Source organism: Salmo trutta, chromosome 17 (assembly GCF_901001165.1).
Source record: "Salmo trutta chromosome 17, fSalTru1.1, whole genome shotgun sequence".
Lineage (NCBI taxonomy): Eukaryota > Metazoa > Chordata > Actinopteri > Salmoniformes > Salmonidae > Salmo > Salmo trutta.
In genome coordinates, this window is record NC_042973.1 from 554,769 (window position 1) to 572,356 (window position 17,588).

General features: G+C 36.1%; 1 protein-coding gene across 2 annotated transcripts in view; it reads right to left on the reverse strand.

Moving 5' to 3' along the window:
- Positions 1-16,882, reverse strand: part of tmem45a (transmembrane protein 45a) — a 55,012-nt gene extending 38,130 nt beyond the window's left edge. The window contains exon 1 of one of the 2 annotated variants that reach the window (XM_029695320.1): positions 16,581-16,882. The gene's annotated coding sequence lies outside the window, so the exon portion shown is untranslated. The remainder of the gene's footprint in view (positions 1-16,580) is intronic. The other variant, XM_029695319.1, reaches the window with a different exon arrangement.
- Positions 16,883-17,588: the final 706 nt, after the last annotated feature.

The window sequence follows — 17,588 nt, forward strand, 5'->3', positions numbered from 1 at the left end:
TATTATGTGGTAGTAACCTAAATACCATTCATATGGTGTGGTAGTACCCTAAATACCATTCATATTATGTGGTAGTAACCTAAATACCATTCATATGGTGTGGTAGTAACCTAAATACCATTCATATTATGTGGAAGTAACCTAAATACCATTCATATTATGTGGTAGTAACCTAAATACCATTCATATTATGTGGTAGTAACCTAAATACCATTCATATTGTGTGGTAGTAACCTAAATACCATTCATATTATGTGGTAGTAACCTAAATACCATTCACATTGTGTGGTAGTAACCTAAATACCATTCATATTATGTGGTAGTAACCTAAATACCATTCATATTATGTGGTAGTAACCTAAATACCATTCATATTGTGTGGTAGTAACCTAAATACCATTCATATTATGTGGTAGTAACCTAAATACCATTCATATTATGTGGTAGTAACCTAAATACCATTCATATTATGTGGTAGTAACCTAAATACCATTCATATTATGTGGTAGTAACCTAAATACCATTCATATTGTGTGGTAGTAACCTAAATACCATTCATATTACGTGGTAGTAACCTAAATACCATTCATATTATGTGGTAGTAACCTAAATACCATTCATATTGTGTGGTAGTAACCTAAATACCATTCATATTATGTGGTAGTAACCTAAATACCATTCATATTGTGTGGTAGTAGCCTAAATACCATTCATATTATGTGGTAGTAACCTAAATACCATTCATATGGTGTGGTAGTAACCTAAATACCATTCATATTATGTGGTAGTAACCTAAATACCATTCATATTATGTGGTAGTAACCTAAATACCATTCATATTATGTGGTAGTAACCTAAATACCATTCATATTGTGTGGTAGTAACCTAAATACCATTCATATTATGTGGTAGTAACCTAAATACCATTCATATTATGTGGTAGTAACCTAAATACCATTCATATGGTGTGGTAGTAACCTAAATACCATTCATATTATGTGGTAGTAACCTAAATACCATTAATATGGTGTGGTAGTAAACCTAAATAGCATTCATATTATGTGGTAGTAACCTAAATACCATTCACATTGTGTGGTAGTAACCTAAATACCATTCATATTATGTGGTAGTAACCTAAATACCATTCACATTGTGTGGTAGTAACCTAAATACCATTCATATTATGTGGTAGTAACCTAAATACCATTCACATTGTGTGGTAGTAACCTAAATACCATTCATATTATGTGGTAGTAACCTAAATACCATTCATATTATGTGGTAGTAACCTAAATACCATTCATATTATGTGGTAGTAACCTAAATACCATTCATATTGTGTGGTAGTAACCTAAATACCATTCATATTATGTGGTAGTAACCTAAATACCATTCACATTGTGTGGTAGTAACCTAAATACCATTCATATTGTGTGGTAGTAACCTAAATACCATTCATATTATGTGGTAGTAACCTAAATACCATTCATATTATGTGGTAGTAACCTAAATACCATTCATATTATGTGGTAGTAACCTAAATACCATTCATATTATGTGGTAGTAACCTAAATACCATTCATATTGTGTGGTAGTAACCTAAATACCATTCATATTATGTGGTAGTAACCTAAATACCATTCATATTATGTGGTAGTAACCTAAATACCATTCATATTGTGTGGTAGTAACCTAAATACCATTCATATTATGTGGTAGTAACCTAAATACCATTCATATTATGTGGTAGTAACCTAAATACCATTCATATTGTGTGGTAGTAACCTAAATACCATTCATATTATGTGGTAGTAACCTAAATACCATTCACATTGTGTGGTAGTAACCTAAATACCATTCATATTATGTGGTAGTAACCTAAATACCATTCATATTATGTGGTAGTAACCTAAATACCATTCATATTGTGTGGTAGTAACCTAAATACCATTCATATTATGTGGTAGTAACCTAAATACCATTCATATTATGTGGTAGTAACCTAAATACCATTCATATTATGTGGTAGTAACCTAAATACCATTCATATTATGTGGTAGTAACCTAAATACCATTCATATTGTGTGGTAGTAACCTAAATACCATTCATATTATGTGGTAGTAACCTAAATACCATTCATATTATGTGGTAGTAACCTAAATACCATTCATATTGTGTGGTAGTAACCTAAATACCATTCATATTGTGTGGTAGTAACCTAAATACCATTCATATTATGTGGTAGTAACCTAAATACCATTCATATTGTGTGGTAGTAGCCTAAATACCATTCATATTATGTGGTAGTAACCTAAATACCATTCATATGGTGTGGTAGTAACCTAAATACCATTCATATTATGTGGTAGTAACCTAAATACCATTCATATTATGTGGTAGTAACCTAAATACCATTCATATTATGTGGTAGTAACCTAAATACCATTCATATGGTGTGGTAGTACCCTAAATACCATTCATATTATGTGGTAGTAACCTAAATACCATTCATATGGTGTGGTAGTAACCTAAATACCATTCATATTATGTGGAAGTAACCTAAATACCATTCATATTATGTGGTAGTAACCTAAATACCATTCATATTATGTGGTAGTAACCTAAATACCATTCATATTGTGTGGTAGTAACCTAAATACCATTCATATTATGTGGTAGTAACCTAAATACCATTCACATTGTGTGGTAGTAACCTAAATACCATTCATATTATGTGGTAGTAACCTAAATACCATTCATATTATGTGGTAGTAACCTAAATACCATTCATATTGTGTGGTAGTAACCTAAATACCATTCATATTATGTGGTAGTAACCTAAATACCATTCATAGTATGTGGTAGTAACCTAAATACCATTCATATTATGTGGTAGTAACCTAAATACCATTCATATTATGTGGTAGTAACCTAAATACCATTCATATTGTGTGGTAGTAACCTAAATACCATTCATATTACGTGGTAGTAACCTAAATACCATTCATATTATGTGGTAGTAACCTAAATACCATTCATATTGTGTGGTAGTAACCTAAATACCATTCATATTATGTGGTAGTAACCTAAATACCATTCATATTGTGTGGTAGTAGCCTAAATACCATTCATATTATGTGGTAGTAACCTAAATACCATTCATATGGTGTGGTAGTAACCTAAATACCATTCATATTATGTGGTAGTAACCTAAATACCATTCATATTATGTGGTAGTAACCTAAATACCATTCATATTATGTGGTAGTAACCTAAATACCATTCATATTGTGTGGTAGTAACCTAAATACCATTCATATTATGTGGTAGTAACCTAAATACCATTCATATTATGTGGTAGTAACCTAAATACCATTCATATGGTGTGGTAGTAACCTAAATACCATTCATATTGTGTGGTAGTAACCTAAATACCATTCATATTATGTGGTAGTAACCTAAATACCATTCATATTGTGTGGTAGTAACCTAAATACCATTCATATTATGTGGTAGTAACCTAAATACCATTCACATTGTGTGGTAGTAACCTAAATACCATTCATATTATGTGGTAGCAACCTAAATACCATTCATATTATGTGGTAGTAACCTAAATACCATTCATATTATGTGGTAGTAACCTAAATACCATTCATATTATGTGGTAGTAACCTAAATACCATTCATATTATGTGGTAGTAACCTAAATACCATTCATATTGTGTGGTAGTAACCTAAATACCATTCATATTATGTGGTAGTAACCTAAATACCATTCATATTATGTGGTAGTAACCTAAATACCATTCATATTGTGTGGTAGTAACCTAAATACCATTCATATTGTGTGGTAGTAACCTAAATACCATTCATATTATGTGGTAGTAACCTAAATACCATTCATATTGTATGGTAGTAGCCTAAATACCATTCATATTATGTGGTAGTAACCTAAATACCATTCATATGGTGTGGTAGTAACCTAAATACCATTCATATTATGTGGTAGTAACCTAAATACCATTCATATTATGTGGTAGTAACCTAAATACCATTCATATTATGTGGTAGTAACCTAAATACCATTCATATTGTGTGGTAGTAACCTAAATACCATTCATATTATGTGGTAGTAACCTAAATACCATTCATATTATGTGGTAGTAACCTAAATACCATTCATATGGTGTGGTAGTAACCTAAATACCATTCATATTATGTGGTAGTAACCTAAATACCATTAATATGGTGTGGTAGTAACCTAAATACCATTCACATTATGTGGTAGTAACCTAAATACCATTCACATTGTGTGGTAGTAACCTAAATACCATTCATATTATGTGGTAGTAACCTAAATACCATTCACATTGTGTGGTAGTAACCTAAATACCATTCATATTATGTGGTAGTAACCTAAATACCATTCACATTGTGTGGTAGTAACCTAAATACCATTCATATTATGTGGTAGTAACCTAAATACCATTCATATTATGTGGTAGTAACCTAAATACCATTCATATTATGTGGTAGTAACCTAAATACCATTCATATTGTGTGGTAGTAACCTAAATACCATTCATATTATGTGGTAGTAACCTAAATACCATTCACATTGTGTGGTAGTAACCTAAATACCATTCATATTATGTGGTAGTAACCTAAATACCATTCATATTATGTGGTAGTAACCTAAATACCATTCATATTGTGTGGTAGTAACCTAAATACCATTCATATTATGTGGTAGTAACCTAAATACCATTCATATTATGTGGTAGTAACCTAAATACCATTCATATTATGTGGTAGTAACCTAAATACCATTCATATTATGTGGTAGTAACCTAAATACCATTCATATTGTGTGGTAGTAACCTAAATACCATTCATATTATGTGGTAGTAACCTAAATACCATTCATATTATGTGGTAGTAACCTAAATACCATTCATATTATGTGGTAGTAACCTAAATACCATTCATATTGTGTGGTAGTAACCTAAATACCATTCATATTATGTGGTAGTAACCTAAATACCATTCATATTGTGTGGTAGTAACCTAAATACCATTCATATTATGTGGTAGTAACCTAAATACCATTCACATTGTGTGGTAGTAACCTAAATACCATTCATATTATGTGGTAGTAACCTAAATACCATTCATATTATGTGGTAGTAACCTAAATACCATTCATATTGTGTGGTAGTAACCTAAATACCATTCATATTATGTGGTAGTAACCTAAATACCATTCATATTATGTGGTAGTAACCTAAATACCATTCATATTATGTGGTAGTAACCTAAATACCATTCATATTATGTGGTAGTAACCTAAATACCATTCATATTGTGTGGTAGTAACCTAAATACCATTCATATTATGTGGTAGTAACCTAAATACCATTCATATTATGTGGTAGTAACCTAAATACCATTCATATTGTGTGGTAGTAACCTAAATACCATTCATATTGTGTGGTAGTAACCTAAATACCATTCATATTATGTGGTAGTAACCTAAATACCATTCATATTGTGTGGTAGTAGCCTAAATACCATTCATATTATGTGGTAGTAACCTAAATACCATTCATATGGTGTGGTAGTAACCTAAATACCATTCATATTATGTGGTAGTAACCTAAATACCATTCATATTATGTGGTAGTAACCTAAATACCATTCATATTATGTGGTAGTAACCTAAATACCATTCATATTGTGTGGTAGTAACCTAAATACCATTCATATTATGTGGTAGTAACCTAAATACCATTCATATTATGTGGTAGTAACCTAAATACCATTCATATGGTGTGGTAGTAACCTAAATACCATTCATATTATGTGGTAGTAACCTAAATACCATTAATATGGTGTGGTAGTAACCTAAATACCATTCACATTATGTGGTAGTAACCTAAATACCATTCACATTGTGTGGTAGTAACCTAAATACCATTCATATTATGTGGTAGTAACCTAAATACCATTCACATTGTGTGGTAGTAACCTAAATACCATTCATATTATGTGGTAGTAACCTAAATACCATTCACATTGTGTGGTAGTAACCTAAATACCATTCATATTATGTGGTAGTAACCTAAATACCATTCATATTATGTGGTAGTAACCTAAATACCATTCATATTATGTGGTAGTAACCTAAATACCATTCATATTGTGTGGTAGTAACCTAAATACCATTCATATTATGTGGTAGTAACCTAAATACCATTCACATTGTGTGGTAGTAACCTAAATACCATTCATATTATGTGGTAGTAACCTAAATACCAATCATATTATGTGGTAGTAACCTAAATACCATTCATATTGTGTGGTAGTAACCTAAATACCATTCATATTATGTGGTAGTAACCTAAATACCATTCATATTATGTGGTAGTAACCTAAATACCATTCATATTATGTGGTAGTAACCTAAATACCATTCATATTGTGTGGTAGTAACCTAAATACCATTCATATTGTGTGGTAGTAACCTAAATACCATTCACATTATGTGGTAGTAACCTAAATACCATTCACATTGTGTGGTAGTAACCTAAATACCATTCACATTGTGTGGTAGTAACCTAAATACCATTCATATTATGTGGTAGTAACCTAAATACCATTCACATTGTGTGGTAGTAACCTAAATACCATTCATATTATGTGGTAGTAACCTAAATACCATTCATATTATGTGGTAGTAACCTAAATACCATTCATATTATGTGGTAGTAACCTAAATACCATTCATATTATGTGGTAGTAACCTAAATACCATTCACATTGTGTGGTAGTAACCTAAATACCATTCATATTATGTGGTAGTAACCTAAATACCATTCATATTGTGTGGTAGTAACCTAAATACCATTCACATTATGTGGTAGTAACCTAAATACCATTCACATTGTGTGGTAGTAACCTAAATACCATTCATATTATGTGGTAGTAACCTAAATACCATTCATATTGTGTGGTAGTAACCTAAATACCATTCATATTGTGTGGTAGTAACCTAAATACCATTCATATTATGTGGTAGTAACCTAAATACCATTCATATTATGTGGTAGTAACCTAAATACCATTCACATTATGTGGTAGTAACCTAAATACCATTCACATTATGTGGTAGTAACCTAAATACCATTCACATTGTGTGGTAGTAACCTAAATACCATTCATATTATGTGGTAGTAACCTAAATACCATTCATATTATGTGGTAGTAACCTAAATACCATTCATATTATGTGGTAGTAACCTAAATACCATTCACATTATGTGGTAGTAACCTAAATACCATTCACATTGTGTGGTAGTAACCTAAATACCATTCATATTATGTGGTAGTAACCTAAATACCATTCATATTGTGTGGTAGTAACCTAAATACCATTCGTATTGTGTGGTAGTAACCTAAATACCATTCGTATTGTGTGGTAGTAACCTAAATACCATTCATATTGTGTGGTAGTAACCTAAATACCATTCATATTGTGTGGTAGTAACCTAAATACCATTCATATTATGTGGTAGTAACCTAAATACCATTCATATTATGTGGTAGTAACCTAAATACCATTCATATTATGTGGTAGTAACCTAAATACCATTCATATTATGTGGTAGTAACCTAAATACCATTCATATTATGTGGTAGTAACCTAAATACCATTCATATTATGTGGTAGTAACCTAAATACCATTCATATTATGTGGTAGTAACCTAAATACCATTCATATTATGTGGTAGTAACCTAAATACCATTCATATTATGTGGTAGTAACCTAAATACCATTCATATTATGTGGTAGTAACCTAAATACCATTCATATGGTGTGGTAGTAACCTAAATACCATTCATATTATGTGGTAGTAACCTAAATACCATTCATATTATGTGGTAGTAACCTAAATACCATTCATATTATGTGGTAGTAACCTAAATACCATTCATATTATGTGGTAGTAACCTAAATACCATTCATATTATGTGGTAGTAACCTAAATACCATTCATATTATGTGGTAGTAACCTAAATACCATTCATATTATGTGGTAGTAACCTAAATACCATTCATATTATGTGGTAGTAACCTAAATACCATTCATATTATGTGGTAGTAACCTAAATACCATTCATATGGTGTGGTAGTAACCTAAATACCATTCATATTATGTGGTAGTAACCTAAATACCATTCACATGGTGTGGTAGTAACCTAAATACCATTCATATTATGTGGTAGTAACCTAAATACCATTCATATGGTGTGGTAGTAACCTAAATACCATTCATATTATGTGGTAGTAACCTAAATACCATTCATATTATGTGGTAGTAACCTAAATACCATTCATATTATGTGGTAGTAACCTAAATACCATTCATATTGTGTGGTAGTAACCTAAATACCATTCACATTGTGTGGTAGTAACCTAAATACCATTCATATTATGTGGTAGTAACCTAAATACCATTCATATTATGTGGTAGTAACCTAAATACCATTCATATTATGTGGTAGTAACCTAAATACCATTCATATTATGTGGTAGTAACCTAAATACCATTCATATGGTGTGGTAGTAACCTAAATACCATTCATATTATGTGGTAGTAACCTAAATACCATTCATATTATGTGGTAGTAACCTAAATACCATTCATATTATGTGGTAGTAACCTAAATACCATTCATATGGTGTGGTAGTAACCTAAATACCATTCATATGGTGTGGTAGTAACCTAAATACCATTCACATGGTGTGGTAGTAACCTAAACACTAGAGGTTGACCGATTATGATTTTTCAACGCTGATACCGATACCGATTATTGGAGGGCCAAAACCCCCGATGCCGATTAATCGGCCGATTTTTTATATATATATATTTGTAATAATGACAATTACAACAATACTGAATGAACAATGAACACTTTTATTTTAACTTAATATAATACATCAATAAAATCTATTTAGTCTCAAATAAATTATGAAACATGTTCAATTTGGTTTAAATAATGCAAAAACAAAGTGTTGGAGAAGAAAGTGAAAGTGCAATATGTGCCATGTTAGAAAGCTAACGTTTAAGTTCCTTGCTCAGAACATGAGAACATATGAAAGCTGGTGGTTCCTTTTAACATGAGTCTTCAATATTCCCAGGTAAGAAGTTTTAGGTTGTAGTTATTATAGGACTATTTCTCTCTATACCATTTCTATTTCATATACCTTTGACTATTGGATGTTCTAATAGGCACTTTAGTATTGCCAGCCTAATCTCGGGAGTTGATAGGCTTGAAGTCATAAACAGCGCAATGCTTGAAGCACAGCAAAGAGCTGCTGGCAAACGCAGGAAAGTGCTGTTTGAATGAATGCTTACGAGCCTGCTGCTGCCTACCACTGCTCAGTCAGACTGCGCTATCAAATCATAGACTTAATTATAATATAATAACACACAGAAATACGAGCCTTAGGTCGCTAGCAAAACCAAATGCATGCTTTTCAACCGATCGCTGCCCGCACCCGCCCGCCCGCCTAGCATCACTACTCTGGACGGTTCTGACCTAGAATACGTGGACAACTACAAATACCTAGGTGTCTGGTTAGACTGTAAACTCTCATTCCAGACTCAAATCAAACATCTCCAATCCAAAATCAAATCTAGAATCGGCTTTCTATTTCCAAACAAAGCCTCCTTCACTCACGCCGCCAAACTTACCCTAGTAAAACTGACTATCCTACCGATCCTCGACTTCGGCAATGTCATCTACAAAATAGCTTCCAATACTCTTCTCAGCAAATTGGATGCAGTCTATCACAGTGCCATCCGTTTTGTTACCAAAGCGCCTTATACCACCCACCACTGCGACCTGTATGCTCTCGTTGGCTGGCCCTCACTACATATTCGACGCCAGATCCACTGGCTCCAGGTCATCTATAAGTCTATGCTAGGTAAAGCTCCGCCTTATCTCAGCTCACTGATCACCATAGCAGCACCCACCCGTAGCACGCGCTCCAGCAGGTATATTTCACTGTTCATCCCCAAAGCCAACACCTCCTTTGGCTGCCTTTCCTTCCAGTTCTCTGCTGCCAGTGACTGGAACGAATTGCAAAAATCGCTGAAGCTGGAGACTTACATTTCCCTCACTAACTTTAAACATCAGCTATCTGAGTAGCTAACCGATCGCTGCAGCTGTACATAGTCCATCTGTAAATAGCCCACCCAATCTACCTACCTCATCCCCATATTGTTTTAATTTACTTTCTGCTCTTTTGCACACCAGTATCACTACTTACACACCATCATCTGCTCATCATCATCTGCTCATCTATCACTCCAGTGTTAATCTGCTAAAATGTAATTACTTTGCTACTACGGCCTATTTATTGCCATACCTCCTCATGCCATTTGCACACACTGTGTATAGACTTTCTTTTTTTTCTATTGTGTTATTGACTGTATGTTTGTTTATTCCATGTCTAACTCTGTGTTGTTGTTTCTGTCGCACTGCTTTGCTTTATCTTGGCCAGGTCACAGATCACTGCACCTGTACATAGCCCATCTATAATTTAGCCCAAACAACTACCTCTTCCCCTACTGTATTTATTTATTTTGCTCCTTTGCACCCCATTATTTATTTCTACTTTGCACTTTCCTCTACTACAAATCTACCATTCCAGTGTTTTACTTGCTATATTGTATTTACTTTGCCACCATGGCCTTTATTGCCTTTACCTCCCTTATCTCACCTCATTTGCTCACATTGTATATAGACTTATTTTTCTATTGTATTATTGACTGTATGTTTGTTTTACTCCATGTGTAACTCTGTGTTGTTGTATGTTGTCAAACTGCTTTGCTTTATCTTGGCCAGGTCACAATTGTAAATGAGAACTTGTTCTCAACTTGCCTACCTGGTTAAATAAAGGTGAAAAAATAAAAATACAATTTTTAAAAATATGGTCAAATCCGGAAACTATCATTTTGAAAACAAAACGTTTATTCTTTCAGTGAAATACGGAACCGTTCCGTATTTTATCTAACGGGTGGCATCCATAAGTCTAAATATTGCTGTTACATTGCATAACCTTCAATGTTATGTCATAATTATGTAAAATTCTGGCAAATTAGTTCGCAACAAGCCAGGCGGCCCAAACTGTTGCATATACCCTGACTCTGCGTGCAATGAACGCTAGAGAAGTGACACAATTTCCCTAGTTAAAAGAAATTCATGTTAGCAGGCAATGTTAACTAAATATGCAGGTTTAAAAATATATACTTGTGTATTGATTTTAAGAAAGGTGTTTATGTTTATGGTTAGGTACATTGGTGCAACGACAGTGATTTTTTTCGTGAATGCACTTGTTAAATCATCACCCGTTTGGCGAAGTAGGCTGTGATTCAATGAAAATTAACAGGCACCGCATCAATTATATGCAATGCAGGACAAGCTAGATAAACTAGTAATATCATCAACCATGTGTTGTTAACTAGTGATTATGTTAAGATTGATTGTTTTTTATAAGTTTCATGCTAGCTAGCACCTTACCTTGGCTCCTTGCTGCACTCGCATAACAGGTAGTCAGCCTGCCACGCAGTCTCCTCGTGGAGTGCAATGTAATCGGCAATAATCGTTGTCCAAAAATGCCAATTACCGATTGTTAGGAAAACTTGAAATCGGCCCTAATTAATCGGCCATTCCGATTAATCGGTCGACCTCTACTAAATACCATTCATATTATGTGGTAGTAACCTAAATACCATTCATATTGTGTGGTAGTAACATACAGTGCATTCGGAAAGTATTCAGACCCAATGACCTTTTCCACATTTTCCATGTTCGCACATTTAAACAAAATAAAAGATTGAAATATCACATTTACAGAAGTTTTCAGACCCTTTTCGATTGGGTTCAAGTCCGGGCTCCGGCTGGGCCACTCAAGGACATTCAGAGACTTGTCCCGAAGCCACTCCTGCATTGTCTTGGCTGTGTGCTTAGGGTCGTTGTCCTGTTGGAAGGTGAACCTTTACCCCAGTCTGAGGTCCTGAGCTCTCTGGAGCAGGTTTTCATCAAGGATCTCTCTGTACTTTGCTCTGTTCATCTTTCCCTCAATCCTGACTTGTCTCCCAGTCCCTGCCGCTGAAAAAACATCCCCACAGCATGATGCTGCCACCACCATGCTTCCTCGTAGGGATGGTGCCAGGTTTCCTTCAGATGTGACGCTTGGCATTCAGGCCAAAGAGTTCAATCTTGGCTTCATCAGACCAGAGAATCTTGCTTGTCATGGTCTGAGAGTCCTTTAGGTGGCTTTTGGCAAACTCCAAGCGGGCTGTCATGTGCCTTTTACTGAGGAGTGGCTTCCGTCTGGCCACTCTAACATAAGGCCTGATTGGTGCAGTGCTGCAGAGATGGTTGTCCTTCTAGAAAGTTGTCGTCCTAGAAGTTTCTCCCATCTCCAGAGAGGTCACCTCCCTGACCAAGGCCCTTCTCCCCCGATTGCTCAGTTTGGCCAGGCAGCCAGCTCTAGGAAGAGTCTTGGTGGTTCCAAACCTCTTCCATTTAACCTGTTGGGGCTAGGGGGCAGTATTTGCACGGCCGGATAAAAAACGTACCCGATTTAATCTGGTTACTACTCCTGCCCAGAAACTAGAATATGCATATAATTAGTAGATTTGGATAGAAAACACTGTAAAGTTTCTAAAACGGTTTGAATGGTGTCTGTGAGTATAACAGAACTCATATGGCAGGTGAAATCTGAGAAGATTCCATACAGGAAGTGCCCTGTCTGACAATTTGTTGTCCTTCTGTTGCATCTCTATCGAAAATACAGCATCTGTGCTGTAACGTGACACTTTCTAAGGCTTCCATTGGCTCTCTAAAGCCGCCAGAAAGTGGAATGGGGTGTCTGCTGTCTCTGGGCAAAGTACAACAGCTCTGTTTGTAAGTGGTCAGCCTGGGGACACTGAGATGCGCGTTCATGAGAATTCTCAAATTTTTTCTTTCAGCCTTTGAATGAATACAACGTTGCCCGGTTGGAATATTATCGCTATTTTATGAGAAAAATAGCCTAAAATTGATTTTAAACAGCGTTTGACATGCTTCTAAGTACGGTAATGGAATATTTAGCATTTTTTTTGTCACGAAATGCGCTCGCGCGACACCCTTCGGATAGTGACCTGAACGCACGAACAAAACGGAGCTATTTGAATATAACTATGGATTATTTGGAACCAAAACAACATTTGTTGTTGAAGTAGAAGTCCTGGGAGTGCATTTTGATGAAGAACAGCAAAGGTAATCCAATTTTTCTTATAGTAATTCTGAGTTTAGTGAGTCCCAAACTTGGTGGGTGTCAAAATAGCTAGCCGTGATGGCTGAGCTATGTACTTAGAATATTGCAAAATGTGCTTTGCCGAAAAGCTATTTTAAAATCTGACACCGCGATTGCATAAAGGAGTTCTGTATCTATAATTCTTAAAATAATTGTTATGTATTTTGTGAACGTTTATCATGAGTAATTTAGTAAATTCACCGGAAGTTTTCGGTGGGTATGCTAGTTCTGAACATCACATGCTAATGTAAAAAGCTTGTTTTTGATATAAATATGAACTTGATTGAACAAAACATGCATGTATTGTATAACATAATGTCCTAAGAGTGTCATCTGATGAAGATCATCAAAGGTTAGTGCTGCATTTAGCTGTGGCTTTGGTTTTTGTGACATATATGCTTGCTTTGAAAATGGCTGTGTGATTATTTTTGGCAGGGTACTCTCCTGACATAATCTAATGTTTTGCTTTCGCTGTAAAGCCTTTTTGAAATCAGACAATGTGGTTAGATTAACGAGAGTCTTGTCTTTAAAATGGTTTAAAATAGTAATGTTTGAGAAATTGAAGTTATAGCATTTTTGAGGTATTTGTATTTCGCGCCACGCGATTCCACTGGCAGTTGACTTGGGTGGGACGCTAGCCCATAGAAGTTAAGAATGATGGAGGCCACTGTGTTCTTGGGAAACTTCAATGCTGCAGAAATGTTGTTGTACCCTTCCCAGATCTGTGCCTCGATACAACCCTGTCTCGGAGCTCTACGGACAATTCCTTCGACCTCATGGCTTGGATTTTGCTCTGACATGCACTGTACTCGGCCTTGTCTTAGGACGGTAAGTTGGTGGGTGGAGACATCCCTCTAGTGGTGTGGGGGCTGTGCTTTGGCAAAGTGGGCGGGGTTATATCCTGCCTGTTTGGCCCTGTCCGGGGGTATCATCGGATGGGGCCACAGTGTCTTCTGATCCCTCCTGTCTCAGCCTCCAGTATTTATGCTGCAGTAGTTTATGTGTCGGGGGGCTAGGGTCAGTCTGTTACATCTGGAGTATTTCTCTTGTCTTATCCGGTGTCCTGTGTGAATTTAAATATGCTCTCTCTAATTCTCTCTTTCTCTCTTTCTTTCTTTCTCTCGGAGGACCTGAGCCCTAGGACCATGCCTCAGGACTACCTGGCATGATGACTCCTTGCTGTCCCCAGTCCACCTGGCCGTGCTGCTGCTCCAGTTTCAACTGTTCTGCCTGCGGCTATGGAACCCTGACCTGTTCACCGGACGTGCTTGTTGCACCCTCGACAACTACTATGATTATTATTATTTGACCATGCTGGTCATTTATGTCATTATTGGGTATTGTGTGTAGATTGATAAGGATTTTTAGAATAAGGCTATAGCGTAACAAAATGTGGAAAAAGTGAAGGGGTCTGAATACTTTCTGAATGCACTGTAAATACCATTCATATTGTGTAGTAGTAACCTCAAATCAAAATCAAATCAAATTGTATTGGTCACATACACGTGTTGTGGGTGTAACGTAAATACCATTCTTTGACTCAGGCATTGGAATTTCACATGGGTCTAACCCACTATCTTAAGCATACATTATCGACCCTTCCTTATTCCCCATGGAATCCCTTCTTCAGGGTAAACCTGTTCTCTCTTAAAGCATATCATTTTACTCTTCAGGGTAAACCTCTGCTTTCAAAATGCATATCAATTTACTCTTCAGGGTAAACCTCTGCTTTCAAAATGCATATCAATTTACTCTTCAGGGTAAACCTCTGCTTTCAAAATGCATATCTTTTTACTCTTCAGGGTAAACCTCTGCTATCATTGGCCACGTTTACCCTGAGCAACAATATCCCATTTACAATAGTATTGGAATATTGTTGTATTCTGTTTTTGAGTTTACACATATCCTGTTTACAATAACCCGAAAAGGCTTGTATTCCGGTTATGAGAACCCCTGATGAGATACCTGGGATATGGGGATCCGAGACTGGTTACTGTGGCATGGCAATATCCCCCATACCGTCTGCGCAGGCTCAGTTTACACATATCCCGTTTACAATAACCCAAAAAAGGCTTGTATTCCGGTTATGAGAACCCCTGATGAGATACCTGGGATATGGGGATCCAAGACTGGTTACTGTGGCATGGCAACATCCCCCATACCGTCTGCGCAGGCTCAGTTTCACAGAAGTTTTCATCTGATTGTCCAGCAAATCACTTCAAAAAGTAGGCTACCTACGCATTTCAATACACCATAATAATGCCATAATAATTTATTTTGATGATACTCCATACTGGACCGTATAGCATACTGGCTACTTTCACTCCTAATTTAGACAAGTTTCTGTGTATAATTTCGGACATTTGGTATTTTCGACATTTGGTAGACCATTCGTTTGTCAACTATATAGTTAGATATATGCAGCTTCTGTTCTGTCATAAATTGTTACCCTATGAGACTAAATAAAGTGTAGTGCTCAGCATAATGTCTTACATCGATAGAATGAATGCATTAGTAATGTAGTTAACACCGGTAAACGTGTCTGTTTCGTTGAGGGACCGGGGAGAAAACGCATTAACTCCAAAACACTGGAAACATTGGTCCTGTTCTAAATGTCATCAGTTAGACTGGTTTTAAGGAAAAGAAAAGCAGAGAAAATGAGGAAACACCATTCTGATAGGACAGTTGGTCTGGGTACATATGTGATGTGGTAGAAATACTGTTGGCTTGTATAACTGTGTTAAACTGTGTCAAAGACAACACATTACAGCGCATTTTCTCAACAGAAGCTGAAAGAAAGAAATATTTCTCCACTCCTGTTCCCGAGACAAAATAACATCTGTTCTATAATGTTACTGCAAGAAATGCATACTTCTGCAGGAGTTAATATTATATTACGCTACATTTGACAGGTTATAGACCTACAGCCAGTGTCCATATTTCAGTTAGTACTGAATATATTCCGTATGAATTTAAATGAGGAATATTCAGTTTATTCATGGTAAAGGGATACTCGTTAGCAGGATATCAAAGGTCCATGTAAACCGTTTATCCCGAATAAGACCTGAAGCAGGATATGAGCTACTATACACCAAATATGTACTGATAATAAAGTAAAAGGATAACTGTCGATGAACTAATATAATATAGCCTGTAGCCAGCTGTTTCTTAAATGTTAGTTTAAGTAAGTTAAGTCACTGAACTTGTCTTACCGTAGTTAGATTGTTTCCACACACAAAAATATCCGTTCGCCAAAGTTCCTAAAACGGTTCCGTTCGTCGAAACATTCACATTTTATTCAAATCCAATGTACACAGTTTAACCATCTTCCAAAAAGAAAAATATCCCACATACAGTATCTTCCAAAGAGGTGAGTAGGTTATTATTATACCAGTCGTCCCATCTTCCAACGAGCTACATTCACAACCACTTTCTGATGGTTGGAAATGACTTGTTTTTTTGCATTTTTGGGAAACATCCTCAACTGTTTTCCATTGGCTGAGCGCTGTAAAATGACGTCACTCGTACTGACATTGATTGGTTGAACACGTTGTCAGTCTGCAGCGAGCGAGATTCCACGTGTGCACTTTTACCCCCGCTGCTTGGAGTCCCTCTCTGGAGAGACAAATACAATCCTCTGCTTGGTGTCCCTCTCTGGAGAGACAAATACAATCCTCTGCTTGGTGTCCCTCTCTGGAGAGACAAATACAATCCTCTGCTTGGTGTCCCTCTCTGGAGAGACAAATACAACCCGCTGCTTGGAGTCCCTCTCTGGAGAGACAAATACAATCCTCTGCTTGATGTCCCTCTCTGGAGAGACAAATACAACCCGCTGCTTGGAGTCCCTCTCTGGAGAGACAAATACAATCCTCTGCTTGATGTCCCTCTCTGGAGAGACAAATACAACCCGCTGCTTGGAGTCCCTCTCTGGAGAGACAAATACAATCCTCTGCTTGATGTCCCTCTCTGGAGAGACAAATACAACCCGCTGCTTGGAGTCCCTCTCTGGAGAGACAAATACAATCCTCTGCTTGGTGTCCCTCTCTGGAGAGACAAATACAATCCTCTGCTTGGTGTCCCTCTCTGGAGAGACAAATACAACCCGCTGCTTGGTGTCCCTCTCTGGAGAGACAAATACAATCCTCTGCTTGGTGTCCCTCTCTGGAGAGACAAATACAATCCTCTGCTTGGTGTCCCTCTCTGGAGAGACA